Here is a 13,213-nt window from a genome sequence, read left to right as displayed (position 1 = left end):
ACTCTCCCTCTTTGCTGATGATATGATCTTATACTTAGAGAACCCCAAAGACTCAACTACAAAACTCCTAGAAGTTATCAGAAGATACAGTAATGTCTTGGGATATAAAATCAATGTCCACAAGTCAGTAACCTTTCTATATACCAATAACAGCCAAGACGAGAGGCTAAGTAAGGACACAACTCTCTTCACCATATCTTCAAAGAAAATGAAATATCTTGGGATATACATAACAAAAGAGGCGAAGGACCTCTATAAAGAAAATTATGAAACCCTAAGAAAAGAAATAGCAGAGGATATTAACAAATGGGAGAATATACCACTCATGGCTGGGAAGAATCAACAGTGTTAAAATGTCCATACTTCCCAAAGCAATCTACCAATTCAATGTCATCTCTATTAAAACACCAACATCATACTTTCAAGACTTGGAAAAATGATTCTGTGTTTTATATGGAACCAGAAAAAACCCCATATAGCTAAGGCAGTTCTTAGTAATAAAAACAAAGCTGGGGGTATCAGGGTACCAGATTTTAGGCTGTACTACAAAACCATAGTGGTCAAGACAGCATGGTACTGGCACAAAAATAGACATTTGGAACCAAATAGAAAACCAGGGAATGAAACTAACATCTTACAACCACCTAATCTTTTATAAACCAAACAAGAACACACTGGGGGAAAGACTCCCTATTCAATAATGGTGCTGGGGCTGGACCCTAACCTTTCTCCACTCACAAAAATCGATTCAAGATGGATAAAGGACTTAAGTTTAAGGCATGAAACAATAAAAATCCTCAAAGAAAGCATAGGAAAAGCACTGGAAGATATTGGCCTGAGGAAAGACTTCATGAAGAAGACTGCCATGGCAATTGAAACAACAACAACAAAAATAAACAAATGGGACTTATTAAACTGAAAAGCTTCTATATGGCTAAAGAGATAACACCCAAAGCAAATAGACAACCTACACAATGGGAAAGAATATTTGCATGTTTTGAATCAGACAAAAGCTTGATAACTAGGCTCTATAGAGAATTCAAATTAATCCACTTGAGAAAAGCCAACAATCCCATATATCAATGTGCAAGAGGCATGAATAGAACCTTCTCTAAAGAAGACAGACGAATGGTTAACAAACATATGAAAAAATGCTCATCATCCCTAATTATTAGAGAAATGCAAATCAAAACCACTCTGAGATGCCATCTAACCCCAGGGAGAATGGCCCTCCCACATCACAAAATCTCAAAACTGCAAATGTTGGCATGGATGTGGAGAAAAGGGGACACCTTTACACTGCTGGTGGGACTGCAAACTAATACAACCTTCTTGAAAGTATGGAGAACCCTTAAAGAATTCAAGCTAGGCCTCCCATTTGATCCTGCAATCCCATTACTGGGCATCTACCCAGAAGGAAAAAATTCCTTTTATCATAAGGACACTTGCACTCGACTGTTTATTACAGCTCAATTTATAATCACCAAAATGTGGAAACAGCCTAAATGCCCACCAACCCAAGAATGGATTAATAAACTGTGGTACATGTACACCACGGAATACTATTCAGCCATTAAAAAATGGAGACTTTACAGCCTTTGTATTAACCTGGATAGAAGTGAAACACATTATTCTTAGTAAAGCATCACAAGAATGGAGAAGCATGAATCCTATGCACTCAATTTTGATATGAGGACAATTAATGACAATGACATGGTGGGGGTGGGGGAAGGGGAGAGCAGAGAGAGAAAGAAGGAGGGAGGGGTGTAGAAGGGAATAGCAGAGAGAAGGAAGGAGGGAGGGATGTGGGGTCTTGTATGACACACCTTTTGGGGGCAAGACATAATTGTAAGAGGGACTTTACCTAACAAATGCAATTGGTGTAACCTCATTTATTGTACCCTCAATGAATCCCCCAAAATAAAAAAAAAAATAAAAAAAAATAAAGAAAAATATTTCATCCTGTGATCTTCAGGCTAGTGTGTAGCATGTTCTAGTTTAATAGTCTCCTTACAGATTTTCATAAAAATAATCACACAAATCATAGTTATATTATCTATCTTGGTTGGGGGGGTCAGAAAATATCTATATATTTGTATATTATATGTATCTAATCTGAGTGATTTTTCCAGGTTCCATAACACAACTGAGGAATGCAGTAGGTGAGGGAAATGTTGGCTTAGTTGGCTGGGTCAGAGGCTGACAATCAACTCATTACCACCACTCTTACCCTCTAATCACACGAAAAATAGTGGGCTTGTCTCTCTTTTTCTACTGACATCTCTACTATAATGTCTTTCACCTGAAAGAATCCCCTTTGTGCAAGCTTAGTTTGAATTCATCTATGTGAAGTTTTCTCTGACCCTCTCTACCTTCTCTTCCTTTTCCAGGTAGGATTCCTCTAGCTTTCCCCACCGCTCCTGCAATACCTTGTCCATAGAGCCAGCACAGCACCAGTAGCATCTTGGAGCTGTGCTGTCACCATCTCTCTATTCCCCTCCTCACCCATGACTGTGAGTTCTTGGAAGACAGAAACTGTGCCTTTCCTATTTCTTATTCCATTTCCCCTTGCTCACTACAACCCATTATTGAGACTCTAGAATATTATCTAACCCATATAGGCATATGATAAATGTGACTTCAAACTGGCTTTGTTTTCAGGGTCGTCCTTGGTGTATAGATCAGTTATACCAATAGAATTATTGAGATGAGGGAAACACAGAGTGTTCTGCACACTGTAATCCTTAGGTACTGCACAATCCTATTTTAAGATAACAGCCGCTTATATTCATAGGATAGTGCGGATCAATCTCTGATTTTTATGAAAGAAGCCCCATGACCTCTTTCCAAGTCTGGCTGATTTTATTAAGCATCATGGACTTGATATTTTCCTTATTTTTAAAAACTTTATGACTTGCTTAGCACACTGTACAAAGCCATTAGTAAAAATCAAAAGCCCAGGAAGCCTTGCTAATCTATGCCCCTCTTAATTGGCAGGTGTACGGGGCTTGCTCGTATGCAGCAAAGCTTTAGAGGCAGCAGTGTTTCCTTTCAATGAAGGGAAAATGTTGGGCTTTAGTCTGTTGAAAAGATATGAAAAGGAGCCCAAAACGCCTATGGAAAAGGAATAGACCAACAGAATAGCCAAGAAGTCACAAAAGGAAGATGTCAGTGAGGAACACCCCTGACTATTCGCTAAGCAGTTTCTAAGCAACTTATAATGGAAGGTCAGATGTCAGCAGGATAAAGGGAGGAAGAAACAACATTATTTCAGACAATATAGTGACTATGAATGCTGCCACTTAAAGGGGGAAGTAGATTGGTCCGTCAGGGCAGGTATTGATGTGCTGGGTTTTGTGTGTGTGTGTGTGAATAGGAATTAAACTCTTTCACAAAAGAGCCTATCAAATTTGAGCAAATGCAATAATTCTGACAATGTGTACATATTATTATTAAAAACGTTTTCATAAGATGCACTGGGGATTTGCTAATAGATGTTGACACCTTATTTCCCCCATTCCAATTCATGGGCATTTTCTTGATTTATTTTTAAATAAATATTTAGTATGCTCTTTCTCTGGGTCAAACACCAGGCTAAATCATGGGCAGGAGCCGGAGGCCCTGGCTCTGAGGCTCTAGTCCAGTCAGTCAAGGCCAGAGTCCTTGGAGAACAGGCACCTTGGTGTCCTTGGGGGTATCAGAGAGGGCTTCCTAGGGAAGATTAGAGCAAATCTTGGCTGGCTTTTTCAGCCCTTCCTTTGTTTCCTTCACTCAAATAACTTGAATTTTTTATTTTGCTGAAAGAATAGACAACTACCTTTCCTTGTCTTTTAAGTTGTCTCTATAGAAGGGAATGTTATGTGAGAACTCAAGAATACTTCATTAACATTTGCATACAGTCATTAATGAAGTCTCAACCATCCAATTCAATGCCTTTTTGAAGTCGTCTTATTTGACATGGACTCTCAGAATTATCAAACGTGGTGTATCATAGCCTCGAGGCCCTCTCCTCCTGACTTTCCTGGTTTTGCTCCTACCTCTCCATCTTATCTGATTCTGTTTCCCATCCAAGTCCCTTTCTCTCCTCTTTCCTCCCTGACTACCTTCTTGCCCCTAGTAACAATATTTTCTCATGCCCTGACTTCACATCTTTATGTTTAGACTTCTCAGAACTTTAGCTCTATTTTCTCATACAGGTTTTAGCCCTGTATTTACAGATCGTTGGGAGATTTCCACGTCAATATTTTATTAGCACTTATAATCAGCCTTCTGAAGCAGCAAAGATCCATATAGCATGCATAATCCCCCAAATGATGCATAATCATCAGCTGCCTTCAGGAGCCCCATTGTCCATCCAGGATAAAGATATGGGTGAAACTGGGCACTGCCCTGCTTGGGGGACAGGCAGGTGGTGCGACTGATCCAAAGGTGGGTGTGGATTGTGTAGTTTTTCCAAACTGTACTCTGAGGAGTACAGTGCTCACTTGTGCTACATCAACCACAAAGGGAGAGGACAGAGGAGCGTGACTTTGGTGACGTTGGGTTTCTGAGCATGAAGCTGAAGTATATGTAGACACAAGTAATATTTTTATTTCTTCTTTGAGACATGACCTTAGTGAATTCTTAGATTTATTCTAGGAAAGATTTGAGATTTTTTTTTTTAAAGATTAGTTTCTGGTTTATTCTAGAATGATGCCCTCTTAAAGAAAGGATTAAATACATTTCATGAATTCTATGACAAATTCATCAGCCTAATCCAGAGAAAATTAAAATGTGAGGTTTTAGGAGGAGAAAAATTCAGATACATTTAGATACTACAATCGATAAAAAAATCAAAGCAACATATTTCTCCAGAAGGAATACAAATAAGCCTAGCCATTATGATTATGTCCCTAACTAATGGGAAGTACAAATGTGAAGGTAACTCAGAAGTTCTTCAGACCAAGTCATGGCACAATGATGAATGAATGAAGAAATGATTAAATATTAATGTAAATTTTTGAAAGCATTTTTATGTGGACACTCAGCAATTCTAGTGGACACGAGATCCTCTGACATCATCAAGTAATAATATATTCTTTTCATGGGAAGAATGCTCCATCCAAGGAATTTCTTTCTTAAAGGATAAGCTCTATGTTGTAACAAAGGAGAAAACATCTAATATTTGCAGTTTTCATGATTAAAAACAGCTTTCTAGGCTCGGTACCCATAGCTCAGTGAGTAGGGCACTGGCCGCATACACCGAGGCTGGCAAGTTGGAGCCCTGGTTCAGGCCTGCTAAACAACAATGACAACTGCAACCAAAAAAATAGCTGGATGTTGTGGCAGATGCCTGTAGTCCCAGATACTTGGGAGGCTGAGGCAAGAGAATCACTTAAGCCCAAGAGTTTGAGGTTGCTGTGAGCTGTGATGCCATAGCACTCTACTGAGGGTGACATAGTGAGACTATGTCTCAAAACAAACAAAAAACCTGCTTTCTGTTTAGAAATTATGATGGCTAACTTTCCATGCATTATAATAGGAAAATTATTTTCCCCATCTTAATCTTATCTTAAGCTGATATCTACAGTCCATAATGTCTGACATGAAGGGGCAGTAATAAAGGGAATTAGACTACCTGTAATATCTTCTTTGAGACAATTGCCAGGCATCCCTCATTGAACTTGGCTGTGAGTGCCCACAGACTTCCTTTGGGTTTTCCTATTCCCAGAAAAGCATGATAGCAAGAGGCCCAGAGCCAACTAGCTTTCTATTTGAAGAATTCCACCTTTCACAGAAGGCTGGAAGCAATGAAGAAACATTTGGATGTTGGTTGTAATTATACGTCATAGGAAATAAAGGGATTATTAAACCTTTTTATCAGCTTCTGCTTCTTGACATCCTCAAATTTCATTTTCATCACAATAAGTAGAATCAAATTAAGGTCTAGCCTAATTCTAAGAATTGAGATACTCTTTAAGAAATAATACACGACCAATATTTTTTAAAAAATGTTCATTTAGATATTCTCTCTTATTTTCTTGGTTGGTACAGCTAGCAGTTTATCAATTTTATTTTTTCAAAGAACTGATTTTTTTTTTTGTTTTGTTGATCCTTTGTAATTCTTTTGTCTCAATTTCATTTAGTTCTGGTCTGATCTTTGTTATTCTTTTTTCTTCTGCTAGATTTGTGTTTGCTTTATGCTTATTTTTCTAGTTTTTTGGAGGTGCAACATCAGGTTGTTAATTTCTGATCCTTCTAGTTTATTTATTTATTTTTTTTGGGGGGGGAGGGCTGGGTTTGAACCTGCCACCTCCAGCATATGGGGCTGGTGCCCTACCCTTTTGAACCACAGGCGCCACCCCCCTTCTAGTTTTTTTTTAATGCATACATGTAATGCTGTAAACTTCCCTCTTAGCACCACATTTGCTATATCTCACAGGTTTTGGTATGTCATGTTTTCATTTTTGTTGGTTTTAAAAAGAATTATTTTAATTTCCATCTTAATTTCATCTCTTGTTGAATTGATCCTTTTGTCACTGCATATGATCTTTCAATGTTTTTGACTCTTTTTGATGTGAAGTCTTTTTTATTGGCCATAAGTATAGCTACTCTGGCTGGTTTCCATTTGCATGGAATATCTTTTTCCACCCCTTTACTGTCAGTCTGTAAGTGTCTTTACCAGAGTCCAGATTAAGTCAAGATACTTGCTTTCAAGTTCTGAGAATCTCTCTCCTCCTTTGTTTATTGTTGAAGCTTTCAACTGGATTCGTAATTCTCTTAAAAATTTTTATTTCCAGAAATTGTTTTTTTAAAAAGATCTATCTCCTTGTTAAATTTCATATATCTTCCATAGCCTCCACATCAATGCATATCCTAAATTGACTTTTAAATTTTATTTTATTGGTTTTCAGGTTTTTCTTGGATTTCGTGATTTTTTTTTTTCTTTCTTTCTTTCTTTTTTTTTTTTTTTTTTTTTGCAGTTTTTGGCCCGGGTCAGGTTTATGGGGCCTGCATCCTACTCCTTTGAGCCATAGGCACCGCCCATTTGTGATCTTTTTTCACATCAATATTTTGAATTCTTTATCTGACGTTTCAAAAATTTTATTCTGATTAGGATCCACCATAAGAAGGTTAAAGTGATCCTCTGAGAGTCTCATAAAACTCTACTTTTTCATACTTGCAGTATTGCGATGCTGATTTCTTCCACATCCAAAAAAATCACTTCTTATTTTTGAGTTTACTTTCATTTGGGTGGGGCATTTTTTCTTGAGGATGTGACTCTAATGTACATGGAATAGTGAGTGCCATTTGGCCTTGCTTCTTTGTGCACTGAGCAAAGAGTGTATGAATTCCTTGATTGTAGACAGCCTTCTGGTGGTGGCTTTCATTAACGCTGGTTGCAGCGGCAGTGCACCCGGTGGGTGAGGAGGCTTGCAGTGTGAGAAGCTGGGGCAGTGGAAGTCAGGAGAAGTTCGTCTCCTTCCCAGGGGCTGCGCCTCTGTGGCAGTAGATTTTGTATAGGGCTGTGCAGGTCCACCTCCAGGCCAGCAGGTGGTGCGTGCCTGTAAGAGCGACTACTGGCATCAGTGGGGTTTGGCCTTGATCTTCGTTTACCAGAAGCTCTCCTGCGTCCCAGGCAATGGGCTGGGGCTGGGCCGTGGAGCCTTAGTGCAGCTGGACTGGGGGTGGGGGTGGGGCGGGTGGTAGGTGGGGGGGCTTCAGGCACAAGCACCAGCACGTGGGGAGTCCCTGTCTGTCACCAAATGCCTGGAGATTTGCCTGGGTGGGCAAGGAGCGAAGAAACTGCTCCTGCACCACTTTCCTCCCATGGGAAGGGAGGGAAGCCCAAGCACCTAGTCCAGGGGAGCAAGAATGCGAGGCTATACTCCAGTTAGGGCACCCAGTAAAGTCATACGCAGTTTTGCTTTAGTTTGCCGAACCATCCCTGGCTGCAAAACTCGCCATCCGGGCCTCCAGCAACCTCCTTCTGCTCATGTCCTGTGGAGAGGGAGAGCCCAAGTTCAGCGCCCGCAGGCTCTCAGTTCTAGCTTGGGGGCCTCTGTTCTGCTTCAAACCCAACACTCTGACACCCGGCCTGAGACTTTCTAACTCCAGTGGCAGCCTCCGCTGCCGAGGGCTCAATTCCTCCCAGTTTGGTGCGGGGCGGGGGTGGGGGGGAATGAGAGGGAGGAGCCAGGTCTGGGAAAATGCCCGGGGCACTTCTTGGTGCCTTTTCTTCTCACAAGTCTCCTGGCCTTTCCCGAAATTAGCTTCAGGGGCTGGGAGTGACAAGGTATTCATTCTCCTGTGATCTGGTTTGCACAGTTTTCCCGTGGAAAGGTGGGTTGTAGAGGGACAGCTCTCACCCTCCCACTATTGGTGCTTCACTCCCAGTTCTCACTCACACCCGTTCTCTTTCCCAGGATCTCGGACGAGCGTTGATTTTCTGTTGAATCCCATGTTCCCCACCCTCCTTTTTTTTCTGAGACAGAGCCTCAAGCTATGCTCCTGGGTAGAGTGCTGTGGCATCACAGCTCACAGCAACCTCCAACTCCTGGGCCCAAGTGATTCTCCTGCCTCAGCCTCCCAAGTAGCTGGGACTACAGGCACCCGCCATGATGCCAGCTAGTTTTTTGTTGCAGTTGTCATTGTTGATTTTAGCTGGCAGTTGCCATTGTTGATTTTAGCTGGCTGGGGCTGGCGGGGGCTAGGTTTGAACCACCTCCAGCCTCCGTGTATGTGGCTGATGCCTTACCCCCGGGCACCTTCATGTTCCTTCTTGAATAAAAGTTCACAGTGTGAGTATCTACACACTATTTTACTTCTTCCAAGTGGACAAGGCATAGTAGGAAAGTCTGTAATCTGCCATGTTGGAAAAAGTGAGCAATATTGAGTGAAGCGAGACTTGTTTTTTATTTGCTTGTTTGTTTTGTTTTGTTCAACAGAGTCTCACCCTATTGTCCCAGGCTAGAGTGCCTTAGTGTCATAGCTCACAGCAACTTCAGACTCTAGGACTTAAGCTATTCTCTCCCTGGAATTACAGGCTCCTGCCACTACTCCCAGCTAGTTTTTCTATTTTTTAATAGAGATGGGTCTCCCAGAGTGCTGGGATTACAGGCATGAGCCACTGCACCCGGCCTATACTTATCTTCTTGATACACATTTCAAAATACTTAATTTGAGAAATGAAATAAGGATTTTTGGTGTGGAATAGTTTTTAGATAGGGACTAGCAACAAAGCCTGTGAACAGGAGGTAAACTCACAGCAGAGCCTTACATCAATTGTTCTCAAAGTGTGGTAGGCAGACCAGCAGCCCCTGGGAACTTGTTAGAAAAGAAACTTCTTTGGTCTTCCCCAATATTTGCTGACTCAGCTATGTGTGTGTGCGCATGCCTATGTGCCTGCACACAGGGGCGGAGCGATTTCTGTTACAACTCGCCTTCCGGGTGATTCTGATGCTCACTAAAGTTTAAGAATCACTGTCTTATGTAATCTAAATGCTCAAAGGGAAAGCGTTTATCAGGATAACTGTTGGAAGTTAATGCAAATTAAACCATGTTGTGATTTAAAAATGATATATTTTAGATAAATGAAGTAACAACATCTAAAAAATAGAACTCTAAATTATGTATAAGTGATAATATGAGGTAATTAAAATGATGTGTAAGAGGAAAATTGGGATGCCAGATTTATAAAATTGGGAATTTAGAGGATTACCTTGGTTATAATCATTTTGTATGGCTATTGTTTAGTAGAAGTTTATCTTTTATTGTTAATGTAAATACCCAGCAAGGTAGAAAAATAAGTGCCTTATTTGTTTAAAATGTACCATAAATAATATGAGTATGTGTTTAAAATGTGTAAAATGCCTATGAATTAACAGATGAACAATATGGTGTCAAATTGACAAGGCCCCTTGCTTTGAGGTATCTCTTGTTTTTAAGTGAAGGACATACAGCCGAGAGAAGCAGAGGCTGCCTCACTACATCTCTGGCAATACAGCTGCTGTTTTTACACTGTTCATAAAGCACTTCACACTCGCCAAGTTGGAGACCAGCTTTCCCCAGGGTGCCACAACTGAGACATTCCAGTTGAAATACTACATAACATTTAGACCAGCTTGGAATCTCCCTCCACCTTTTTTTCCTTTTCTCAACCTCGGACTTTCCAAAAGGTAAAAAAAAGCCATGTATTCTGATTTCATGGAAATAAATGCTAGCAGGGAAACTAATATATAATGTTTGACTTATACATTCTGATCTATTATTCTGATCTATAGATATGAATGATACAAGATTTAAAAGTTCAGGATGTCTGAGGATTGGGTTATCTGAGAGCCTTAACCAAACAAGGGCCTTTCACCTCAAAAGCATCATTTAGAATTTAGACATGGACAATGATAAAATGCTATAAACTCCTGACCCCTAAGATTTGTTCCAGTTCTAAATGCTTGGCAATTCTATGATTCTACTGCTGTTTCATGGCCAGAAATATTACACAGTTTCCATGTATTTGGTGGAACAGAATATACATACCGTATAGGAAGATATTACAATTGTCCAAGAGTGAGGTCATATTCTGCTGCTCGGGGAAGTGGCAAGTTTAAATACATACAACTAAATAGTGAAAGAGATGCTCTAAGGACTCAGAATCTATTTACACAGGCACCTAAGATTCTCATGCAAGAATGTTCAAAGAATACATTTTCAAAAGCAAAAATAGATGGAAAAGCCCTCCCCTTTAAAATATAACCTCATCAGACTCAAGCTGCTTCAGGTTCTAGTAAATAATAGAGTGTTTAGAGCATCCTTTTTTAATGGTTTAACCTACTTGTTTTGTAATGAGATGTGTGTACCCTGGAGGTGCTGAAGATCCATTGAGCTATAGATAGAACAATTAGATTTATGTTAATATTTTACCTAAAAATAAGAAAGAATATGCCTTACATCTATTTAATATACAAAAGGACATGTACAGTCTCATATGAAGTATGTAACATATCCTGAAGGGAAGGTGAAAGTTCTGTATTGATCGATCATGTGCTTTTTCCTTTAGCATTTTGACATGATCAGTTACATTGGTTGATTTCTTAAATATGGAACCAGTCTTGCATTCCTAGAATAAAACCCACTTTGTTGTGTACATAATTCTGAATTCTATTTGCTGATTTTTTTAAAAAAGGCCATTTAGATCTATAGTCACAAGGGATAATTTTTTTTAAGGCAATTTAGATCTATATTCGGGAGAGATCGTTTTCTTTTTCTACAGTGCCTTTGTCTGGCTTCAGTGTCAGGTTGACATTAGCTTTATAAAATGAATTGGCAAGTATTTTCTCCTATTCTATTTCATGGAAAAGATTCTGTAGAATTAGTGTTAATTCTTCTTTAAACGTTTAGTGGAACTCTCTAGTGAAGCTATCTGGGCCTATGGATTTCTCTTATAAGTTTTAAAATTATAAATAAATTTCCTTAACAGTTATAGGGATATTTAAGTTACCTATTTAATACTGCACAAGTTGTGGTGTTTTGTGTTTTTTGAGAAATTGTTTCATCTTGTCTATGTCGTCAAATGTATGTATGTAAGGTTGTTTGCAGTCTTGCTTTACTATCCTTTTTATGTTTGCAGAATCTGCAGTGACATCCCTCTGCATGTTGCCATGGTAATTTATGTCTTTTCTCTTATTCTCTGTCAATTCGTCTGAGCAGAGGTGTCCAACCTGGGGCGTGAAGGCCCTACGTGGATTATGTGAGGACCTTTTTGCTTATTTGTGGTGGTGGATATCATGAAAATGATGCATGAACCTTTTTTATTTTACTCATCAGCTTTTGTTAGTGTCTGTATATTTAATGTGAGGGCCAAGACAACTCTCCTTTGAATGTGACACAAATAAGCCAAAAGGTGGGACACCCCTAACTGGATTGCCAATTTTATCATTGTTTTTTAAAGAACCAGCTTTTCTTTATTGTTTTTCTGTTCTCCATGTAATTAATTTCTGCTCTTTTTAAAATTAGGTATTTTATTCTATTTCCCTTGGGTTTAGTTTTCTTATTTTAGGTTCTTAAGAGAGAAGCTTAGATTATTTATCTGAAAGTTATCTTCTCTTCAACATATATATTTAGTATTATAAATTTGCCTCTTGACATTGCTTTACCTGTGGCCAACACATTTTGAAATGTTGAATTTTCATTTTCATTTAGTGAAGTCCACTTTTAAAATTTTCCTTGATGCCTTACCTTGGATTCATGGATTATTTAGGAGTGTGTTGCTTAATTTTGAAATGTTTGGAGAGTTTTCTGTTATCTTTCTGCTATTGATTCTAATTTGACTTCGTTATAATCAGAGAACACACTCTGTCTGATTTCAATTTTTAAAAATTTGTTGCAATTTGTTTTATGGCCCAGGATATAGTCTCTCTTGGTATGTATTGCATAAACCCATGAAAAGATGTGTATTCTGCTGTTATTGGTTTAAATTTTCTTTAAATGTCTATTACAGCTTTTTGGTAGATGGTTGATTCTGTGTTAACAGTTATTTTCTTTAAGCACTTGAAAAATATGATGCCACTTCCTTCTGGCTTCCATGATTTATGATGAGAAATTTCTGACATTTTAATCATTTTTTTCTAGAAGTAAGGTGATTTTTGTAGCTGCTTTAATTTGTATTAGGTTTTCAGAAGTTTAATTGAGATAGACCCTGGGATGTGCTTTTAGGGGATTTTTTTTTCTTCCTGTTTGGGGTTTGCTGTGCCTCTGGAATCTGTATGCTTCTTTCTAAATTTCAAAGTTTTCAGCCATTATTTCTTCAAGTATTTTTTCATCCCTTCTCTATTTCTCCTTTTCTCATAGAACTCTAATGACTTAAACATTAGATCTTTTGTTTTAGTCATGAATGTCCCTAAGGCTCTATTTATTCGTTTAGTCAATTTTCTCTCTATTGTTCAGATTGGGTAATTCGTATTGTTTTATCTTCTAGTTCACTCATTATCTCCTCTGTCTCCTCTATTTTGCTGATGAGTCTGTTCAGTAAGCTTTTTATTTCAGTTATTGTATTTTTCAGTTCAAAGATTTCTATTATAACTTAACTCAAAAGGATGAAAACAAATAATGCCATTAAAAAGTGGGCAAAGGACATCAACAGTCATTGCTTAAAAGAAGACATACAAATGGCCAACAGGGATATGAAAAAGTGCTCATCAGTGTTCGTCACCAGAGAAATGCAAATAAAAGTTAT

The sequence above is a fragment of the Otolemur garnettii genome, unplaced genomic scaffold, assembly GCF_000181295.1.
Source record: "Otolemur garnettii isolate 467f Iridium unplaced genomic scaffold, OtoGar3 scaffold00002, whole genome shotgun sequence".
Classification (NCBI taxonomy): Eukaryota; Metazoa; Chordata; class Mammalia; order Primates; family Galagidae; genus Otolemur; species Otolemur garnettii.
This window is presented reverse-complemented; position numbering follows the sequence as displayed.